The sequence below is a fragment of the Chaetodon trifascialis genome, chromosome 7 (genome assembly GCF_039877785.1).
Source record: "Chaetodon trifascialis isolate fChaTrf1 chromosome 7, fChaTrf1.hap1, whole genome shotgun sequence".
Taxonomy (NCBI): Eukaryota; Metazoa; Chordata; class Actinopteri; order Chaetodontiformes; family Chaetodontidae; genus Chaetodon; species Chaetodon trifascialis.
The window spans coordinates 24,097,822-24,117,507 of NC_092062.1; the positions used below are offsets into that span (position 1 = coordinate 24,097,822).

Consider the following 19,686-nt stretch of genomic DNA (forward strand, 5'->3'; position numbering starts at 1 on the left):
GGGCAGAGACACAACACAGCCTCATGAATTCAAATGGGCGATGCCCGGAATGCCAATGGTTTCAGTCTCTCCTGCTGCTACCAATTTATATTTTCCATATGGGTCCTTAAACGGCAAATGGAAGTCAGTCCGTGCCCTTCTCTCCCTCCCTGGCTCCCCCCTGGGGACAAAGGCGGTCAAAAGTCAAGGAAATTTCTGATTCCTCAGCACAGCACACCAAGGGCACCTAAACACAAACCAAACAGCTCCCACAATGCCTCGCTGTTGGCAAACTTGGGTTTCCTCCCTCAGAGATCTGCTAGTATTCTAAATGGTAATTATTACTCACACACACACATTCACACACACAAATTCGCAGGCGTGCATACACACTACCTGGACTGTACAGATGAAATGCAAAAGACAAAGAGGAGAAAGGGAGGAGTTCAGGTAGAGGCAGAGAAGAAAATGAGATGTAGCAAGAAAAAATGGAGGAAGTGTAGCAAATCAGAAAAAAAAGAATGTAGGAGACAAAAAAGTGGAGGGTATGTAAATGTGGAGTCAGAGAGTTCAGGAGGAGAGAGGAGGTATAATGTGCTGAGCTGACCTGGGGGCCGCGGGGCTGAGTGTCCAGGGGCCAGTGGGGGACGGTGGCCAGATCTCAGTAGTTATCATTATGTTGAGGGGGAGGTGTTCTCCACCCTTCTCTCAATGCCTCCCCCCCTCATATCTTAGACTCCATTTCTCTCCCAGGGCAAAGGTGAGGCGGCCTGGGGACCGGCGGAAGGTGAAGGGTAACGCACGGCGAGCTCGGGGTCGGTGGCTGTCGTTAGCGATGCAGCTTGACCTGCTCACCTATAACTTCAAGTTTTACTCCTCAAGGTTTTATATATATATATATATATATATATATATATATATATATATATATATATATATATATATATATATATATATATATATATATATACTTCTTTTTTGTCATGCGCTGTCGCGTTCCATCACCGCTGCCAGACCAAGCTGGAATAGATGAAATGTCCCCTCCTGAATTTTAATACATCAAATGTTTCATTGGGGGAACTTGTTGGGCCAAGTTTGCCAAAAAGTCTCAGACAGACTCAAAAAGATAGAAATGTTCTTTTCCAAGAAATTCTTACCAAGCAAAAAATAACATGATTTTAATCATCAGATTAATTTGGGGGGGCAGTGTCATGCATGTTTCTTTATCAATCTCTTTCATGGCCAAGTTTGTGTAAAAGTTCAAGGAATTTGATGGTTTTAAGTTGATCTGTACTTAAACAGAGTTTGAAGAATAATTTAGAAGAAGACACAAAGCTAAAAAACAAGGACAACACAGCTGAACAAAGATACACAGAAAAACATGCACATACATGTCTGCGATAAACAGAATCTAAGCACAGAATATATGATGTATCTATGCCTTTTTATGCAAGAGAAGTTCAGTATCCCTGTAGAAATAATTAGAGATAAAAGTTGTCTTATTACATCTCAAACAGGTATATCGTGCCAAATGATTCTACAGATTCTATAAATGGTTAAAAAAAACAGTGGATAAAGGAGTTCAAGTGGGAGATGAGAAGGTAGAAGGACCCTTACACCTCAGATGTAAGAGATCAAACACACACACACACGCCTGTCTAAAACACATGGCACTTTCCACAGATTAGAAATCATCTCAGTTTACAAAACCCTCGCTCCACAAAAGGTGTTCTTTTCACAGAGATGAGGCCGTCGGCGCAAAGAAGAGCCCCAGGCCCTTTCATTGTCAAGCTCTTTTCTTTTCTTTTCTTTGCCGCCAACAACACCGCCCTCTTTATCAGTGCAATTACAGCACAAACAGACTCATCATTGGCCCAACTGTCCTCTCCTATCGCCTCCATTTCCACAAGCAACCTAATTAGTCCTAAAGAGAGAAAAGCCGATGAGCTGAGGAGAGTAGAGAGGCAGAGAGAGAAAAGACCAGCTATCATGTCCATTTGTGTGGGTTTGGAACAGCAATTGTATGTGTTTGTGTGTGTCTGTGTACGAATGTATTTTTCCCCTCTGTTTTCCCCTTTCTTTTTGTTGTTGTTGTCCTCACTCTTTCTATCTCCTTTTTTCCCAGAGAAAGAAAGCCTTCAAAGGAGCGATTGTGCAGGGCGGCTGAAGTGGTCTGTTGGTAAGCGGACAGCAGAGCAACACAACAAACATGGCTGGCACTAATCAGGGCCCCGGCTAATGTAAACAATGTCATTTTTTGCCCTTAATGAGCCAATTTTCCGCAGATACGAGAGGGCTAACAATTGGGGCAGCGCCTTTGATGTGATTCATCTGAAGGTTTGTTTGTGATCGCTTGGCACTTTTTGTTGGAAGCCCTGCGCCCAGCTGCTTTCATCTACCCCTGAAAAGGGAGAGCCACGACTCACTTGGGTACAGAGGGAGGGGGGAATAAAAATAATAATTTTCTTTTCTTTCCCTTCTTTTTTTTAAAGACAACCACCCTCCCCCTTTTATTATAAACTAGTCCTAATCAGCTGACCAGCCCCCTCTTTTTTGTCTCCCTCCCCTTTAGCCTCACACACACACACACACACACACACACACACACACACACACACACACACACACACACACACACACACACACACACACACACACACACACACACACACACACACACACACACACGCACACACACACACACACTTCTGTGAACATGCATACATATACAAGAGCGAAGGAGCATGGTCCATGAGGGATGGGGGAAAAAAAAAAAAGAGAACGAGCATCGTTCGTGCCGGGTGTCTATAGCGATCAAATAGCGAACTCATTAAAAGGCGCCCCGGTGTGCAAGCGGTGGACACTGACAGGGCCTTCATTAACATGGTGCTGACAAAAGGTGAGGCAGACCAAAGAGGCAGCCGGCAGGCCAGGTGTGTGTGCCGCGGCGCCTTTCAAGATGGCACCATAGCCAGAGGCTGGCGGGATGGCAAGTACACACTGACCAAGAACAAGCTGGTTCTGGTGTGAGAGAGAGAAATGAATACAGACAGACTCGGACACAGAGATAAAGAGTTTTTCAGTCTGCACTAAATCCTCCAAACTTCCCATCTGCAGTATGTTCAAGTCAAGCTTATCCTGTCAGTTCACTTTCAAACAATGATCCACTTCACAAAGCAGATCAGAAAGCAAGACTTTCCATGAAGTTCCTGGACCAGGAAAACATGTCTGATGCTGATTATCATAATAAAGTGAACTCTTCAAAGTTCAGTAAAAGGCCACAAGAACACAAAAATAACAAAAACAGAACAGAAAAGCGGAAAGAGAGAGGTATTGATGTAATGAAGGTAGTCAAAGGTAGTGACCAAAGGCAATTCATCGCCCCATGTCCAGGCCTATTCCAATCAATCACTGGAGCTGAAGTGAAGTCATCTCCAGGCTAGTCAGTCAGCCAGGCCCCCCATTACATGCACATGCACATATACACATACATACATACACACACACACACACACACACACACCCCCACGGACACACACCTCTGCCTGCCTCTCTGGCCATGAGTCAGTGGCCCTCTGGGGCCAACCACACACACGCACACACACACACACACACACACACACACACACACACACACACACACACACACACACACACACACACACACACACACACACACACACACTGCACCTGCTGGGCCCTGCAGTTACCAGCTGTCAACTCCACGTGCTCTGTGCCGTCTGTTAGTGTGTGTGTGTGTGTGTGTGTGTGTGTGTGTGTGTGTGTGTGTGTGTGTGTGTGTGTGTGTGTGTGTGTGTGTGTGTAAATAGTAAAGGGTTGCAGCAAAGTTACACACCTCAGCTGGACCATGAACACAGAGGAAGAAAGTGATGAGGGACCTTCAAGGACATTTCCGTGTATTCAACAAATGTTCAAACAAAACCAAATGAACGTTAAATGGTTGCATGTTTTCAAAACAAAGGAAAAACAGTGGATTTCTAAAGCCACAAAAGTGTGCTGAATAATTAAATCAAATGTAGAGCTGTGGAGATAAATGGTTTTGACTGACAGACCCAAAATCTGCTCTTCACATACCGCTGAATCAATTAGTCTCTTGATTGATTAGTCGGCCTGATCAGCAGAAAATTGTCAACCCTCATAATCAAGCATGCCAAACACTTGCTGGATCCCACTTCTCAAATGGGATTTGCTGCTTTACTCTACATGAAACTTGTGCCTTTTTACTATTTTCAGTCATTTCATAGATTTAATAATTCATTGACTAACTGAAAAAATAATCTGCAGATTAGTTACTTGAGGATTTTCAACAAAAAAGCGCAAACTAACAAGTCATACCATAACAGAGTAACAGTCGAAATAACCATTAACCAGTAAAATGGATAGTTTTGGTGGAATAATAAGACACATTACAGTGTTTACCTCCAGGGCATGACCTTAATCCTGAGCTCCCTCCCCACCTCTGTAAGGGACAGAGAGATAGGAAACCAGGCTCAGCCAACAATGAATAACATGTCTGTTTTGGGGGGGAAAATCAATAATGTGTTGTGATGTGAAACTGATTCCCCACTGGATTTCGCTGTGCTCTGTGCAAGCCTATTCTCTGTGTGGCCCTGAGGTAAATAGTGTACTTTGTTACAGTGTGTAGCAGTAAGCCTTGGAGACCTGTGCAGCGATTAAGCCATACTGGAGCACATTAGCCCAGGCCATGTCATGGCAGGCTGAAACAAGCCTGGCATGGAAGGGAAAAGGATGAAGGGAGGGGTGCACCAGAGGGAAGAAGAGGAAAAATGGGATCAAAAGAGAATAAAATGAACCAAAAACAGGACGGGAGGGCAGGGAGAGCAGAGAAATGTGAGGGAGGAGAAGACGGGGACGGAGATAAAACAAGAAGGAAAGAAAATGTGACAGAGAGAAAAAAGCGCGACAGAGAAATGACATTTGTGCGACTTCGTGTCATACAGCTTGCACGTGCATCGTCATACGAGACTTCACTCCTCTACACATGCATTTTTATATCCAGAGGAAGACACGACGTACAGCAAACCCAAGACACTTTGCGGTGTCACTGCTGACAGGAAAGAGAAAGACAGTAGGGATGGGTAGCAGGAGTGATAGAAGGGTGGAGCAAGGATAAAGAGGAGAAAACAGAGACAGGACAGGAGTGGAGAGAGTGACAAATTCCCTGCTGATGGCTATCTACAGGCTATTCCCCGTCACCGCAGAAACCCGAGGCCTCAGCCCTCTCTCATTTTCTCCTCTTTATTTATCCCTCTTCTTCCTTCTGTGGTAAATTTGTCACTTTTGCATAATGGTGCTATACACTGGTGTGGAGTGGTGTGAGGCGCTGCTGGAAGTGGGATGGCAAGATGAGCAGCCCAAGGAGTGATGGAGAAAGTGGGGACAGTAATGGAAGAGAGGACAGAGAGGAGCTGATAGCAGCAATTCCTTCCTCAATCTCTGAGGTGGGGAAAAATAAAACCTCTGACCATCTTCCTAAACCCCCCCCCCCTTTTCTATCCCCCTTTGCCCCTGTCACCCACCTCTCCCCTCCATCCCTCCCTCTTGTACACCACCCCTCCTCTCTTTCACGCTCTCCTTTCTCTCCTCTGCCCACCCCTTCACCACCACCACCCCCCCATCTCTCCAGGAGGCAGTTGTCAATCAAGTGCGTCTCCCACAATCCCTCTGGAGCTCATTGTGCCCGCGGTCGCTGGCGGAGGCAGGCGTTGTGAGGCGGCGGAGAGCCGCAGATGGAGGGAGCGCTGTCAATCATTGTCACTAATTATTAATTTCTGTCACTCAGGCCCCCGTGGCAGCCACGTTGCGGGGGCCTCTCACTCCCTCTGTCTCTCCCTCCTTTCCGTCTCCATCCTCCTCCTTTCCACTCATTCAGCGAGACGGTCTGCATCCCTCTGTCCCTCCCATGTTCAGTCCCTCTCCACCTCCCTTGTCCCTCGTTAAAGTCTGTGCCTCTGCTTCGCCTTTGCCTCTTTCCTTCAGGTCGCCTGTTGTTTCCATTTCTCCTTCCTCCCTCTCTCACCCTTCGGTCCGCTCTCTCTCTCTTTCGCCGGCTCGTTCTCTCTCTGCACTCCCAGGGTGAGCTGATTTGGTATGCCACCCCGGCCACAAAAAGTTCAACCTTTCATTATGTGGTGCACGTGCACTAAGAACTGCCCCCTCTCCCCTCCTCTCCTCTCCCATCACCAGGTCAGTCCCCTTGACTCTCTGCTCCCTTTTAATTGTATTCTGCCCTCCACCCCTCTCAGCCTCTCGTTTTCCCCATCTGACCCCCCCGCCAACACACCACGTCCGACTCCTCTAATTCCTCAAGAATCCCAAAAAGACATTAAAGGACCTGTTTTTTTCTTACTCTTCGGTTTTTTTTTTCAGCTCAGACTCGGCAGGTCTCTGCTGAGGTTCTGATTTGATTCGGTGAACTTGGTGTTTTCAATTTGCACACCGGCGCTTTCGCATGTGATGTCACTGTGATGGCGACTAATGAGAGAGGCCTGACCCGCATGTAGCTGCGACTGAGGACGGGGCCAGTCCACTCCACTAAGGGTTCTGATCCGCTCCCACCCTCACCTCATTACCAGAGGTGGTGGGCTGGGAGGCAAAGAAGAGAATGAGAGTGAGGGAGAAAGAGGGAGTTGGTGATTAGGAGTTAGAGTGTAGACACACACACATTCATGAAAACACACAGGTCCATATCTAAATATTCCCATGCCATGTACACACACATGCATGCAGTAACTCACACAGCGCTATACGCATCTACATCACATCATTATACAAACACACTCTCAGGTGCATCCACACTAAAAACACACATACATCTTTCACTGTACTGTATACATTCACCTTATAATATGCCACACAAGCATTTTCAGTGACACACACATGCAGTATTTCTTATCACATATGCACTCATTTACACACATAATAGGAAACATGCATTAAATAACACATGCACACTGTCAGGTTTTTGCAGTCACAGTTCACTCATGTACATAAACACACACATACACACACACTCTCCCTTACAGTTATCTCAAATTGTACACACACATATTTGCATGGTATATACACACACAGTCAGGTACCCTATTCTCTATAAAACACACACACACACACACACACACACACACACACACACACACACACACACACACACACACACACACACACACACACACACACACACACACACACACACACACACACACACACACACACACACACACACACACACACACCATACATCTTTTCCCTCATCTCCTCCAGGATTACTATTCGCGACAGGCCTGTGCTGCTCTAATGAGGGGCCGAGGAAGAGGCCAGCTGGACACCACTGATCCTTCACCTCCCTCCTCCCTCCCATCACTCCATCTATACCTCTCTCCGCCCGTCCACCCACACACACACACACCAATCCCTCTGCCCCCACAACCCCCTGCATGCCCCACAGTCCTGCTCTGCATACAGCCATTAGCACCCCTCTACCCCTAACCTTCTGTCTCTCTGCACCCACCACCTCCTCCCACCTCCCTCCCAGTCCCTGTCTGACTCTTTTCCTCCGTCTCCTCTCTTTCCTGTCGCTCTCTTTTCCTCAGCACCTGTCACTTTTCCCTGTCTTCCCATCGCTGTTGTTTTTTCCCTCCCCTTTCTCTTTCTCCATCTCCTCTTTCTCATCTCCTCTTACCTGTCACTGTCTTTCTCCTGCCATCTGATTGTCGCTTTACTCCCTTTATCTATCCATCCCTCTTCTCTCTGTTGCCAACCTCCTTTCTCTCCCTTCATCTGTGTGTGTGTGTGTGTGTGTGTGTGTGTGTGTGTGTGTGTGTGTGTGTGTGTGTGTGTGTGTATGTGTGTGTGTGTGTGTGTGTGAGAGAGAGAGAGAGAGTGCGTGCATGTGTCAGCATTCAGCACCTCAGTGGAGACAGGGTTTATTGGGGTAATGCATTTATCACTGCTGCAAGCCAGGGCCTCACCTCCTTCTTTGAGCCAGTGAGTAATGAAAATGGAATCACTTCTGACAACACACACAGATTCACACAAATGCACTCGTGTGCACACACACAACAAAACGCATAATCGCACTTGCTGCAACAAAATGCTCAGATTTTAACACAACAGCTGACATATAAGCACCTTGTTGACGTGAATTGGCAATTTCTGATGATATGGCATTTTTTTTCTATTACATTAAAGTATACCTGATTCTTTGTCTTTGATAAATTGCAGTGAAAACAGTTGCTTTGCAGTCAACTGATTACTCTCAGCAGATAATTAACAGTGTTGCTTTAATTACACAGTGATGAGAGGCACACAAGCTGGCAACTATCCATCTTACACCGCGAGGAAGAGAAAAAGTTATGATACAGCCTAAATCTCAATAAAGAGGAATATTATGTTCAAAAATGCTCCCGAGTTACATTATCTCATCATAATCATCATCATCTACTATCACCTATGAAGACATATGGAAATTAATTTGGGGAAGGATGCTTAATATTACAACACATTTTAAGAGACGTCATCATCATTAAGTAAGGACTAAACTCAGGTGAGCTGACAAAAGTAGAACCTTTTCTCAAAATTTGGACATCAATAAGGTGTAACTTCATGTTTGATACTACACCGCAGTCATCAGGAGGCTTTTCCATGTACACATTGCTTTGGTCAGTGATGCATTGATTTCCTTAGAAATTACATGGAAGGACATTCTAATTAGAAATTTTACATCTGACAGTTTCTACCGAACTACCGGCTCCATACTCCCACTTTCCTGTTTTTGTGTTGAGTTATGTCTGCAACAGTGAGTTTGCACTATTATTTCCTCCTCCCTTTTCAATGTTCACATGGTGTAGTATAGAGGGAGGGGACATGAATAATGTCTTCTCTCATTGTACTTGTAGTTTTATATCATGATTTCAATATATATTGTAATACAGTACATTTTGGGGGGATTCAATCGGGAAGTTGGGTCTGGATAAAATAACTAGATGGGCATCACCATCTTTGGTTGGTTCAGTTAATTAAAGTCCCAAAGAAAATTCAGGTATTTCATCACACTGAATCAGAAATTCTATAAATCTAGACATAACCAAAGAAATTGAAGGGACAGACACTGTACCTGAGTATAGACCTATAGTTTTATGGTATAGTCCACTCTATCTCAATATCTAAGGACAAATTAACATCTGCATTTAAGGGAAAATCCAAAGCCCATCCATGGACTTCCTGAAAAACAGTCTCATTGAGGACATAAACAAAAACACCAATATATTCATGATAAGCTATCGGCCAATGTTGAGGTTGGGATCTCTTCTCAGTACATTGCTTCAGTGCTGACAGTGCTCAGCTATACCTCAACTGCATCATTCTGGACCAGCAATCAGTGTTATGAATGCATACTGTTTCTAAAATATTATCAAGTTTGGATATTTTAAGAAAAATTATTTTTTTTTTGTTGGAGTGCTTGTACTACAAATGAAGTCTTAATTAATCACATAAACCCTGATACAAATGCCCCTGGTTGACTTCAATAGCCCCAGAGCAACAACATAAAACACCTTTTCTTTTGTCCATGAATTTGACTGAATTAAAAACTATAAATTTCAAGTGGAATCGAAAGGGAACATGTCCAACTACTGCAGCCATGGTTTTCCAGGGAGAAAGAAAGCAGGTAAGGATCAAGTGTTAATGGCCAGGGGTGCCTGTCTAATCCCATTTGGTCTGGCAGTGTCGGGAGGGTGGGGGAGATCTTCACCAGTTTAAAACGATACCATCACTACAGGTATTCCAGCGAGGCTCTGATTGGCCTTGACAGAACAAAACATCGCCGCAGCAAACAACTCAAGCGCCTCCCACAACATGAAACTCGAGAGGACAAGGTCAGATCAGCAGCGACATAAAGTTTAATCTTAGAAAACAAACTTTTCTTCAAACTGCACCCTTAAACGCAGTGTATCGGAGCTGAGGAGAGCATTGCTAATACACCAAGTGGTGCGTGGAGAGGCTAAGTCAAAGGACTGCTGACTAATGTGCCGAAATGGTTGGAAATACTCTGTGGTATTGCAGATGGCAGAGGTATTTGTTATTCATATGGCCCTCAAGGTGCATCCACAAGGCTTGCGTAAAAGTGTGTGTCCGCACGTGCATGTGTGGATGTCTATGTGTGTATGCTTTTGTGTGTGCGGGTGTGTGTGTCTTGTGCTTCATCCACAGTGCTGAGGATGCCATTAATGCTTGCTGCTGATCGCCCTCCCACATTTAAATAACAATAGTGCAGTCAGAGAAAGCATCGGTGTGAATCCAACCCGCAAAACACCCAGGAGCTGCAGGCCCCACTCCTGCTGTGTGTATGTGTGTGTGTGTGTGTTTGTGAGCAAGTGTGTGTTTACGTGCACTCGCTTGTGCTCAAACATCCACATACATGTGAGTCTAAGAAAAGATAGTAAGACTGAGACAGGAAGGAGAGTAAGGCAGACAGTGAGAGAGAGGGAGGCAGGCTACAGCAGTGTCTAAAATACACATAGTCGCTGTGTTGTGCAGATAGCTTGTGTGATGAGAAACTGCGGGACCAGAGAGCTGCCCCATTAGCATGCACTGGTGGCCCTGGATCCTTCAGTGGATGAGCTGCCTGTCTTTTAAATTGAGTCTAGTGCTGGGCCAGAGGTGGACAGAGTACTGACTGTAGGGTTTCAGTCCTGTTTTTCACCTAGGAAATAATAGACATTTCAATTTTTCCTCTTATTGTGAAGTGCCTTCATTAAAACCATCTATATTGGCACTATATCAGGCACAGCAAGTGACAGCAGAACTTTCATTCAGCATCGCTGTCATTTTAAAATCATTTGGAAGGCTCATTATGAGCACCAAAATTCATGCAATGAGCTCACACAAATACAATAACAGATGAAGCCAAGGAATATCATATTTCTCTCCATATAGAACCCAGAGTTAATTTGGTCCAACTAAAAGCAAGCCGTCCTGCCATTGAACAGTTCATTACAGCCAAAGGAACATCTAACATCAGATTCATCCACCCATTTATCCAATATCTATACGCACTCACTCTGTGCAGGGCAGCAGGGGCTGGACACTATTCCAGCTCATACTGGGCAGGACAGACCACCAGTCTACCACAGGGCTGATTCGTTCAAACAACCATTCACAATTTCAGGTACACATACTGGAAACTGAGAGCTGCTGCGCCTTAGTCTAACCTACCAGTCTTTGAACTGGGGGAAGAAAGCAGGCCTCCCATGCAGACAATGCTACAACTCAATACAAACACCGGCAAGACCCCGGCTATCTCAGCTATCTCAAATGCAATTAAAATCCACTTCAATATATCTATAAAACACAGGCATATGATTAGCCAGCCTTTCACAAAAGGCCCTTTTCATGGCAGAGTCAGAGAAACACAGGTATTATTACTAATAACATTGACAATGGCTTTCCTCTATGCTAGAGTCCCAGGAAGCCATGAAAAAAAAAACAGTCAAACCCAGCAACCAGTGAACCCATTTGAAGCTACTTACCAAAGATGCATCCTGTGGCCTCCATGGCCTCCTTATAGATCAATTTGATTGAGTTCCTCTTCACTGACAGTGGGCCACCGAGTGATAGACAATGTTAGCTTAGATAAGAAGGTAACCATGCTAACTGCTCTTTGGCTAGCTAGCAAGATTTAGCTAGCTCTGGGTCGACTTTTATCTATGCTAATTAGCAGCGAAATTAGCGCACGGAAATAATTAGCATTAGCTAACCCACATGCTGGTCTGTCGTCCATGATAGCTGTCCAAAATGAAACTTCGGACAACAGGTGGCGCGCAGGTGAACACTGTGGTTGGATTCAAGATGGCGCATGCGCATCCTTCAGCAGGCAAGAGGGAAAACCGTTAGTTCCTCGTGATGCTTCTAGTGAAATTAAGTGTTCAAACACGGTCGCGGTGATTTCTACCCATAATTCAAGCTTACAGTGGCATCAATATACAATACAATACAATACAATACAATACAATACAATACAATACAATAAAAACAAAAAATATATGGGTGTATACAGAAATATATACACATATACATGCACACACATATGTTTTGTTTTGTTTTGTTTTGTTTTGTTTTGTTTTGTTTTGTTTTGTTTTGTTTTGTTTTGTTTTGTTTTTTCTTTCTTCCTTTCAGTATGTATCCCGTAAAGAACTCTGGACATGTCCACCCTTGTCCTTTTTTCACTTAATGTGTGTGACCAAACAGTAAACCTCACCATTACATTTACATAACATCTAAATGATTGCTCTTGTTCTTTCTGACCTTTAGATGAGAAGCAACTGCACCGTAGCTGCATATGCTCATGCTTTATAGACAGCATTGTTTGCTGTTTTTGTTGACTGGAAGGTGCATCTGATGAGTGTACATGCAAGAGATGTATACTTTTTTTCATCTCTTTCTGGGATGCGCAAGTGCATCTTGCGTTGAATGCAATGCATATCCTTAAATCTAAAATCCTGTGACACTCAGCTCCCTCTCAGTCTTCTTTAAAAGCTCTCTCTTTATTATCAGATAAACCATTCTGCATCAGCATCCTTCCATCCATCTTACACATTGCTGGCCAACAGGCAGATACAGCTGCGGGACGCAGTCGCTCTCTTCTCAACTCTCCATTATGTTTTCTGAAAATGTTTGCTGTCACAGAACACCTACTCACTGGCATGTATACACATGCAGAAATACACATGCTAACCTACTATATTGGATTCGATAGGTGGATATGCACATAGCCTGACTGATCCCATTCACAGTCTTTCAAGTAGAAATCAGTGTGAAATAAAAGATTAAAAAAATACAGCAGATAAAGCACTATAATTCCCAGATGTCCCTTTGAATGCTGTCAGCAAATAAATTAAGAATGCTTTTAAACTTTTCTCCACACGCATCTTCTTTTATTCCTCTTGTGATGTGCCACAAATTGATGCCTAACAGTCACAAGAGCACAGCACACAAGACAAGTAGAGGAGAGCAAGCAAGCAAAGTAAAAGTGGGATGCCGCGGGTGTAGAGAGTTGAGAGACTTTTGGGTGAATAAAAAGATAGAGACAAAAAGAGTGAGAGGCTGAGTCTAATAAGAACCAAGAGATGATGTGCTGGTGTCTTGTGGTGCCATTTGAATACAGGGCAGCAGCAGCTGGAGTCTGTGTCGAACAGCTCTGCACTTCACACAGCATCACCATCACGAGAGCATAGTGCTGGTAGTACTCTGTTGGAGTCTTACGCTGCTTCACACACTCCCACAGACCAGCCTGTGCGTGTATCTGTGTGTGTGTGTGAATGTGGGAATGACTTGGAGCTCCATGGTTCTCATTACTCAGCCACTGTAATGTGCTCGCCTTTCTAGCGTACCGTATTGGGGCTGGTGTTCCCACTGTTGGCTCACAGAAAAGGAAAGGACCGGCCTCACCTCTGTTCTGAATGCATTAGCAGACATCACATTTCCAATCTGGACCTCAGCACAGGTTCCTAGCAGGTCGACTGAATAGTAACAGAGTGTATGCATGCAAACGTGTATGTATGTGCAAGAGAGGGAGAGGGGTTGCAGCAGAGTTTAAAAATATACTCCTGTTCTGTGCTGATAAGTTGTGCTATGAGAAACTGCCAGGGCAGACAGCAGGATCATTAGCATGACTACCAGATTGAGGGGTAAAGAGGAAGGAAGCATGGAAGGAAAGAGGGAACGAAGAAGGAAGGAAGGAAGGAAGGAAGGAAGGAAGGAAGGAAGGAAGGAAGGAAGGGATGGAGGAAAGAAGGAAATTATACCCAACTTTCCAAAGTTTTTTAGGGAAACAAATAAGCACCCAGGCATGAGGGTGCGCATATAATGCATAAATATGAAACATGATCCCCTGACCTCTCACTTCCAAGCTCATGTCCACACTTGAAATGATGATTGGCAGCTCTGCAGTTTACAATATCTGACTACTTTCATTATCTATCACCTCTAAGGTCCACTGATGTCCAGATGTACACGAGGCAAACTTTCTTTTCATTTTAGTATCCATGTCTGTCGCCTGTCCAGCAGGTCAAAGTCAGAAAGCGTTTCTATGAGTTGTTCCAAAGGCCGGTTAAAAAAAAAAAATTGATATATTTGTCCTTAAATTTTGAGGACCTGTTACTCGCTCAAGGCCCAAAGAGTCACAAGGGCCATTTTTCTGTTTAATGACTGCATTTGAGATTTTGCTGAGCTAATTTCCTTCTAATTAAGTTATATTTGGAACGCAGGATTTTTACTTGTAATGGATCATTTTAATCTGCTGTACTGGTACTTTTACTTAAAGGATATCAGCGCTTCTTCTCCCACTGCTGTTTTATTGAGTGCATGTATATTTTTGTAGGTATTATATTTCAAGCACAAATCCTTAATTTTATGTTTATAGGACCTGAGGATTATTTGTGACCCGTGGATCATTGTTTCTAATGTTCTGCTGCATTACAACCCCCCTCAGTCCCTTTACACAAGTCCACTCCATCATCTTTAAGTCCACTTCTGCCCCAAAATTCTCAGAGGCCTTTTTGACAGCTATTACTACAGCAGTCTACTGCCTAGCGCTGTTCAACACCAAAGAGCCTGTTTATTGTTTTAATAGCAGCTGCTTCAGTATTCTTTGTGCTGCTCTAGCTCCCTTTAGGAACAACAAATCAAGAAAAATAAAACTTGCATGGCTAAAGGACATGCCTGGGCTGTAAAGAGAAAACATAAAAAAAACAAGCATTAATGGAAAGGCTAATAAAGTCTGTGTGTCCTACAGTGTTGTGAAGGACTTACTGCTGGAATATAATGAACTGGTTAGGGATGGAAGAGCAGGTTTTTCTCAAATTTCATTTTGAAGAACTGTCTAGGGTCCTTTTCAGCATTATTGGCTCAGTTGTTGACCCCTCTTGTACTCGTGGAATTAAAGCCTCTCCTGAAAAAATGGGAAGATTTTTTAATGTTTTTTTGACCAAAAAGGTACAAGAGTCGAGATCTCAGTCCCTGACAGAGACATACAGCGCAGACGGGGAGAAATGAAAAGAAAAACCTGAATAAATTGAGTTGAGAAACAACAAATGCTTCCACTGCATGGTTTGATGAGAATGGAAATTATGTGAATTATATGCTTTGGCCCAAACGTCAAAAGTGGAAATATGTTTTAGAAGAATAGTTTTTCATCTCTCCTGTAGAGCTTGAGAGGCTTGTAGAATTTATGACAAAGAGCACTGGTTGTTCTTGGTGGACCAACACGCAACTTACTCTGCAGACCTTTTTTCTTTGCTTAGCAGAGTTGAAATTGAAAGCGAGATGGAGGAAAGTTTAGTCCTCGCTGTATCTGGGTATCCCTGCCTCTATGACCCAGCAGCAGACAGTTATCGCGACCAAAATGCAAAGCCTGGTTTGCATATCTTGTTTGTCATGATGAATGAAATGGTCCATGGTGAAGGTCAGGCATTTATGTGATCATGAGTCCTCTGTTCAGAATATTTTCTGGAGGAAATGGGGGGAAAAATGGCAGGTTACAAAAATCAAGAAGTTATTAGTTTTCCTTCCACTTTGAAAAGTGGAATAAGTTCATCCTTTTCTTTAGGTTGGCAGCAAACTCCAGGCCTGCATCCAAACTGGCTTAGAAACTTAAACAAAGTTTGATCAAAATCAGCACAAACGTTTTATTCTTAACTGGTCTTGACAGGTGACCGTTGCTACAGTGAGGACTTCTGCCAATCTTTAGCATCCATATTGAATCCTTATGTCCCCGTCCATGTGTTTTTGACATAAATACAACAAAGACAACAAGACTGTTACTCATGTCATGTGAGGAACCATCAGAAGTGGGACGCTGACCTGTTTCGAGCGCCATAAAAACTAGGACTTGACACTAAACTCAAAACTCGAGCCTCTCATACCGAACACGGGTACAACAGCAAGACTCAACGTCAGTCCAACGTCACAACTGTCTGGTTTCTCCTCCAACACTAATGAGCAACTGAGAGAGAGAAAGTACCCTGATTAGTCTGGCAGCATCAGTGTCAGACACTCAGCGGGGCGTCCACATGCTCAGTGTGTGTCTGTGTGTGTGTTATGTGTATATTCAAGCGTTTGTATGGCTGCCAGTTTTTGCTCTCTCCCGTTTTTTTTCTTGCCAGTCCTCTCTTTCTCACTTTCTTCATCTTTTCTCTCTCGTTCTCTAAGCTCCAAAAACTCTGATCCCTGCATTCGTTCAGTCTGGCAAATGACTGCAGGGGCTGACAATCCACTGTCAGCATGCGCCGCCACAGTCAATAACGCTGTCCCATGTCACCGCACTACACTGGCTAAAGCTCACATTTCTTATCCCCCCAAAAAACTGCTGCTTAACAGCCCTGCTCTGCCTTTGCCAATCCTGCTAAACGCATCGCCATATCCCCCTCGTATCCCCCCTCCAAAACTCCACCCTGACACGTTTTTGGTTCTCCAAATGACCAGAACATCCTTGGGTGTAGTGAATGCTGCATATTTTAAGGTCAAGAGTAGCACCCAGTGAAATCTGGGGCCGAATGTGATGTGCTTTTCACGATGCCCCTGAATTCTAAGCAAGTGATGGGTGACTGATCTAGCTGTCTCACAGTAACAAGACAGGGTCATGTAGGCTGTGGCCAAATAGACACTCAAATTGCATACGCACATATGCACGCATGCATGCATGGGGTGAAGAGGAGCTCAGACAAGTGAAACCAAGAAATTGTAGTCTCCAGGATAATCCACTTCTCCTCTATCGTGTTCCATTAACCTCACAGTGTACACACACATGCTCCTTCTCTTAGCCCACACAGGCCCTCCACACACACACACACTCATACACGTCTGTCAGTGTCAGGGCCTGTGTCGTCCAGCTCCATTGTATCTGCATGAGTCTGAGATAATGGCATCTGTCGCTGCTCCTTTTGTCAGCGCTGTCCCCGGCCCCTGCTCACTGCTGGTCCCCATTAGCTGGCTGCTGGCCCGCTGGCCCCTCCGCTCCACGCTCTGCTGCCTGACCGAGAAAATGCAGGAGACGCCTGTCCCTTCCTCTAACTCCCACTTCTGTTATCCTTGCCTCTCCTGCCCTTCTCCAGCTCCTCCCACTGCTGCAGGTTAAGGCTCGTTGATCAGTTTGGTAAACAGGAAAGGTGTGAATTTAAAATGGAGAACACGGCAGGTGTGTTTTGGTTTCATAATAGATTAGACTCAATAGCAACAGAAGCCTTAAAGTAGGTCTCTTAGTGTGTTAGCTTTAGTGGAAAATGTGGAAAGATTCTTTTAAAAGTGAGATTTTGAAGGCTACATATTTTATATTTGAAGCCTCAATATCTCTTGAAATTCAGTACTTTCTTGCTCCAGAGTTTTCCAACACAGGTATTTAAACTTTTCATCGCAGATAAACTTTAGAGCTGTGACTAACAATTATTTCATTATAACTAATCATTAATCTGATCATGATCTTCTCAATTAATTAATGACTCATTTGGGCCATTGGATTTAAGAAAATAGTGAAAATAGTAACGGCCAACATAATTTCCCACACACCAAGAAAAACTTTTTTCCTGCCAGCAATCAGAAATCCAAAGATGCTCAGTTTATTATTACATGAGCAGCAAATTATAGCAACTGACAAGCTGGAAGGCGTGAACGTTTGGTATTCACTGAACGCTTAAAAATGACTTAAACCATTAATTGATAGTCAGCAGTGACTTTTCTGTAAATTGACTGATCCCATCAGATCTAACAGGCTTCACTTGGGCTTCATGCGAGTTCAGTCCGATGAAAAGCAATATTTTAACAGGAGGGGGGTAAGAAAAAGAAATGTGTCTGCTCGTGCCCGACAGACACACAAAAAACATCAAGAACACAAAGAGGTTTGGCACACAATGCCTCATCATTTGTTTTCAAGGCTGTCCAAGTTCCAGCTAAATTTGAATGTCCAGACTGATACTGTAAATCTACTATTACGTAAGTTTTACAGCTTTGACATTTTACTGGGTGTTTGCATTTTGAGATTTAAAAGTTGTGCATATGACAACAGACTTGTACCATAAACTCAGTGGATATCAGTGCATTATGACCTCTCATCAACGACAGGAAACTTCATCATCAGGCAGTCTGTAAACTGTCCATCTTAGCACCAACTTCCCTTGTCCATGCAGCGTAATTACACTCACTGGAGCTGCATTACCTTACAGTTTAACAAATGAAGTCTGTATTACATCTGTCACCTCTCTGAGACGTCTCACTTAGTCACATCATCTTCCCCCCGTCCCTCATAAGCATGGCTAATAAAATGTAAAGATGGGAGATAGTACGCCGCTGACTGAGTTTTATTAAGAACGCAATGGCAATATCATTGTTGTAATGATACTAAGACATCTAAGATGAAGGGAGGACCGGCGTGCGGAAGTGAGCGTGACATCACAGGCAAAAGTATGTTCTGCTCGCGTTATTTCATTATTGGTTAAGCTTCCTTATTAGGGACAGGGGGCGAAGCAGCGTTGCCTTTGATAAAGCAAGGCAATTTCAGCAGCTGCTACGCTGCCAAATTACAGTTGTACATCATGCAGCTCTCTCTCTCTCTCTCTCTCTCTCTCTCTCTCTCTCTCTCTCTCTCTTGCTTCTTCAACTTCTCTTCAGTCTCTCTCTATCTGGGAGGACTCTGTATGTGATGTTGATCTCCATGTTGCCTGCACTGTGAGGCAGAAACACCGAGGGAGGAAGAGCGAGGGACCACAGCTGAAACAACAGACAACAGCCCCATCTAGAGAGCATGTTACGTCACTGAGGGGATATTAGATGATCCAGGTGCACTGGAAGTCCATATAGTTCATATTGAGTTATGATTTGACCAATTTCTGGATTTGAATTTCACTCGACTCATATTGGACATTTTAATGTGTTATTGTTATTTAAATCACTTCAAACTCAGTAAAGGTTGCTGCTGTGATTTTATTATAGCTGAACTGACTCGTACAAAATATGACACACTTGGTTTTTTTGCTGATACAAGTGCAATAACTGCTTTTTAAGCTAGTAACACTGATACCCGCAGACACCGAATTTCATTCCCTCAAGGGTAATTTTTGCATTTTTCTTTTCATTGCGACTTCACTGCCTCTTCACTTTCTTTGTGAACTGTTTGTCTCAACACACTTAATAGTTATTATTTATATTGGTGTATATTTTGTACCTTTTACCAAATTTCATGCTTCACATGCACGTAGTACCTGTTCATAAAGTATATAGCACTCTGTTTTTTTAAACTTACTTATCTATGCATCTGTTCTTGCGCCTCTGCCGCTGTGAGACTTGATCTTCCCTGCATGGGATCAATCAAATCTGACTTGTTTATCTTGTTTTATCAATTTTAAAAGGCCAATAAAGATGACAGTAGAGTGGTTTTTGAGTGACTTCATTAAAAGGCTAAGTCCATCACAGGCTCTGTTGCCACCCTGAGGTCTAACAAAAACAGCTCCGTGCTCCAAACGACCTTCAAAACATCATAAACATGACCTCTCCCCTTATCTGAATATGAAGTGACTTGCAGATCAACAAAGCATCAGGCAGACAGGCCTAACCTATCTGCCATTAGGCCGTCGAGATATCACACTTTGCTTTAATTCACCATCTTTCCGAGTGTCACAC

The 19,686-nt window shown here is 43.8% G+C and overlaps 1 protein-coding gene across 1 annotated transcript in view; it reads right to left on the reverse strand.

Annotated features, from left to right (window-relative positions):
• Positions 1-19,686, reverse strand: part of rragca (Ras-related GTP binding Ca) — a 98,706-nt gene that overhangs the window by 65,761 nt on the left and 13,259 nt on the right. The gene's annotated exons all lie outside the window — the stretch shown is intronic.